General features: G+C 36.0%; 1 long non-coding RNA gene across 1 annotated transcript; it reads left to right on the top strand.

Annotated features, from left to right (window-relative positions):
* Positions 1-9: 9 nt before the first annotated feature.
* LOC112445777 (uncharacterized) lies at positions 10-3,669 on the top strand. Its single transcript, XR_003033786.2, has 3 exons — positions 10-640; positions 993-1,049; positions 1,260-3,669. It is a non-coding gene; the product is annotated as an uncharacterized lncRNA (long non-coding RNA).
* Positions 3,670-4,405: the final 736 nt, after the last annotated feature.

Genomic DNA, 4,405 nt, shown 5'->3' with positions numbered 1-4,405 from the left:
TCTTCTTTCTCAGAGTCTTTTTGGCCGTTTAAGGTCCGTTCAATATTAGCAGTCTAATATTGGGAATATTTCTATTTCTGTGAAACATGCCATTGAATATTATTTTGTGATTGCAGTCAGTGTATTTGTTGATGACTTTTGTTGGAATGGACATTTTAATTCCTCATTGTTCCTGTGCGTGAGCGTGGAATAGTTTTCTGTTTGTGTTTTCTTTGGTTTCTTTATCAGTGCTTTCTAGTTTTCTGACTACTGGTCTTTTATGTCCTTGATTAAGTTTGTTGCCAGATGTTTTATTCTTTTGGATGCAACTATAAGTGGGATGTTCTTAATTTTTGTTTCTGATTGTTATTAGTGTATAGAAACGCAATTGAGTTTTGTATATGGATTGGGATTGTAAATGATAGTATTTTATATGATTGTAAATTGATCTGAAATGATTCAGCTTTACTGAATGTAGTCTAACAACTTTTTGTGAAGTTATGTGAAACATTTTATTTGTTAAATCTGTTTCTCCTGCAATAGGTCATTCAGAGGACCCAAGACATGGTGGTTACTAGTAGACTTCCCACAGTAGTTCTTCATTCCATGTGGACTCCTTCAAGGGCAGTGAGCATCACAGCTTCCCTTGAACTTCGTCTGGGTAAGTCTTGGCCTGTATAAGAAAGTTTCATGCCTGTCTACTCTAAATTTCTTTTGTGGTATTGACATGGTTGTTTTGAAACATAATTTACTTTCCAGTAATTTCAAATGTATGGAAAACTCCTAGCAATGGGAAAAAGTACTCACATTTGCCACATCATCTAAAATAGTTTATGTATTTTATCCAAAAGGGGTGCCTTCTCCTGCAGAACCAGCACATAACCTCCAACATGAGGAAATCATATGGTTTCTACATTATAATATAATCCACAGCCCCACTTCCACTTTTAGCAATTGTTCAAGTATATGAATTTATCTTTTTTTTCCATCCTCATCGTTTTTTCTTTGTTTAGAGTGTTACTGAGATTTTCAGTTATTTGGACAAACTTGATGGATTTAAAGCAGACATGGTGAGTATGGGATCTGGGTGGCCTTTTCTATATGGATTTTTTTTTGCCACTAAAGATTGTTTTCATGTTTATTCATGCTGTAACATGTATGAATCCTGCATTCTTTTTTCCCCCATAGTAATTAAAACCAAATAATATGCCATTTACCATTTAGATATTTGTAAGCATACAATATTGTAGTAAACAACCTTTCCTTGTTTTGCAAACCAGTTTAATAATGTGTACCTCGTGCGTGCTTTGGAGAAACTCAGGAAACTGAGTCAGTGACTGAAGTGGCCCAAGAGATCACCTTAGATACCATCTTCATCTAAACACAAAACAGGGGCTTCCTGGTGGTCCAGTGGCTAATACTGGACACTCCCAAAGAAGGAGGCCCAGGTTCATTCCCTGATCCGAGAACTAGATCTCCCATGCCACAATGAAGAGTTTGCATGCTGTAGCTAAATATCTGGCTTGCCTCAACGAAGGTCCACCTGGAGCAGCCAAATAAAAAAAAAAATAAACATTAAAAAATAAAACCAAAGGAAAGGAAGGATATCATTGTTGCAGAGATTTATGTCTTAGCTTTCCCTATGGATTAAAAAAAAAGTTTCACAAGACTGTCTGTCATCCTTCTATCTGGTATATACAGAGGATTCCTTTGAAATGAGATTTCTCTGGTAAATGTGATTCACAGAGGAGCCGTCTTGAACTTGGGTTTCAGAGATGATCATGTGTCCTCTTAAAAAAAAAAAAGTTAATTAGGTCCAACTAATTCTCATGCTGATGTGGTATATTTTGGGGTAGCATTTGCTCCCCTTCACTTTGGATGTATCCCACTTTATTTACACAGTCATCTACTGAAGACATCCTGATATTTGAAAGTTTTTAGTTATTACAAGTAGAGCTGTTGTGTGTAATTGTGATACTTTTTGTCTGGACACTTTTTCAAAGCTGTTCACTAAGTGCTAGACGTGTAGTATTCAGGTCACAGGTGAGCCTTGTTTAACTGTGGAAAAATCCAGCTATGTTTCTCTGTGGCATGTGGGATCTTCCTGGGTAAGAGATCGAACTAGCGTGTCTTGCATCGTCAGGCAGATTCTTTACCACTGAGCCACCAGAGAAGCCCTGCCCCACCCCTTTTATGAGTTTACTGGATCTAATAGGTGTGCAGTGTTACTTCAGTGTTGTTTTAGCTTGTAATTTCCTAATGATATGTGAATTTGAGTATTTTTGATATGCTTATCTACTATCTTTATATTTTCATAGGCCCGGTGTTTAGATTTATACATTTTTAATGAGATTGTTTGTTTTAGATTTTTTGGTATAGTTGTAGTACAATCCTTTATCAGATATGTATTTTGTAAATATATTTTTTCTGTGGCTTGTGTTTAAGTTTTGTGAATAAGGTTTTTCACAGTTTAAATTTCTAATTTTTTAAAGTTCATGTTATATATATTTTATATCCTTTTTGGATAGACTTTAGTTTTTTTTTTGTTAAATTTGATTAACAAAACTGAGGTACTGTAGACACAGTTTTAATCAAAGCTGAGGTACCATAGATACAGTTTTGCCTTTTGTTTATTGAGAAGTTTGAATGAGGTTGGTGTGAACTGTAAAATTATGTCTACATTCATTTGATTGGATATGGCTTCCAGTTATTTGTATAATTGGTTTTGGCGATATCATAGGAAGTCAGTTTCCCCAAGGGAAACTGGGGTCCATGAAACATGAACTGTCTTTGATCACTTTCTGCTTTTTCTGGCTTTGGATTTGACTTGTTTGGATATCTCATACTAGTGGAATCACAGAATGTTTGTCCTTTTTTGGTCTGGTTTATTTCACTTACTATAATGACCATAAGGTTCGTCGACATTGTAGCGTTGTCAGAATTACTGACTTTGAAGGGCCGAATCATATTCCATTGCGTGTCTACCACAGTTTGTTTATGGAGTGGGCTGCCATGGACACTTAGATTGCTTCTGTTTGTTGGCCACTGTGAATCATGCTGTTGTGACTATGACTGCAGAAGCATGCATTTTTTCAGCCCCTTTCCCCATACCTTTTGGGTACATAGCATGAATTAGAATCGAACTATGAATTTATTCCGTGTGTTAGTTTTGGAGTAATTTCTGTGATGTCTTGCACAGTGGCAGCACCATTTAATTTTTTTTGTATGGTAGAATACTGTTCAAGCTTTTGAATATACCCTGTGTTGCATATTCAGTCACCCACCTATGGACACTTGAATGGGTTCTACCTTTGAGCTATTGTGAATAATGTCACTATGAATATTTGTGTGCCAGTTTTTGATTGAGTTATTAACAAATACATAGTACTGTATATGAAAGAAACCACAAGGACCTACTGTAGAGTTTAGGAAACTGTATTGAATATCTTATGATAATGTATAATGGAACAGAGTCTCAAAAGGAATATATGAAAAAGACGTAATAACCATGATAATTATTGTGCCAACACTGAGTTATCATAGCACTACTCAACGTGTCTTTATACATGCCACTAAAATATTCACATCTCTAAGTATATTATAAAAAATTATATAAAAAATCAAGAATTGAAACAGAGAATAAATAAACTTCCTGTCATTGCTCATCATCATTTATGCACTGTTACTACCTGTACCACTGATTGTAATAAGTGCTGGACTAGGAATTGACATTCGTGTAAACCAAGAGATTGTGAAGGTGTAAGGAAGTATAACTCACTGAATTCCTTAACGAAGGATTATATAACTCTATGTACATGAAGTGAACGAAAGTCTGTTTAATTGAGCCACATTCTTCCTAGAGTGATGAGCTTCCACCCCACCCAATGTTAGTTCACAATTAAATCCTGCAGTCATCTGGCTTCAGTGTCTGCTTCCTGCCATCCAGAAAGAAAAGATGAGGAAGTCCTGACAAAACCGATGCTATTTTTCTTTTTTTGATTTGTATTTTATCGCAGGGCTTGGCAAAAAAGAGGGCCTAACCTGTTTCTAGAGTTGCATCCCAAGGATTGTCTGGAATGTTACATATGTTGACAAACTGCTGATTATTTTCAAGAAGGACAATGATCTGCACTTTAGTATCTGTTGCTTGAGCTGGAATAGCAGGCATCCCTTGAAGTGCAGTCCTTCATGCTGAAGTAGGCACACCTGAAGCAATAGCATAAAAGGAACACATTTATCATGTAGATATCACATCCCATGCATTTGTAATAATTTTTCAGTTGTACCCTCAATTATGGAGGAACTGACTGTGTCCATGTGATCAACTAGAGTACCCAGTTATAACGTCATCTTGACTTATGAGTACTTCTATGAATACTTCTTCCAATTTCTTTCTCCTCTTTGCCATGAACCAGTAGAAAGCTAT

Source organism: Bos taurus, unplaced genomic scaffold (assembly GCF_002263795.3).
Source record: "Bos taurus isolate L1 Dominette 01449 registration number 42190680 breed Hereford unplaced genomic scaffold, ARS-UCD2.0 Leftover_ScbfJmS_900, whole genome shotgun sequence".
NCBI classification, from domain to species: domain Eukaryota; kingdom Metazoa; phylum Chordata; class Mammalia; order Artiodactyla; family Bovidae; genus Bos; species Bos taurus.
Note: the sequence above shows the minus strand (reverse complement) of the source record. Positions and strands in the feature narration are given on the sequence as shown.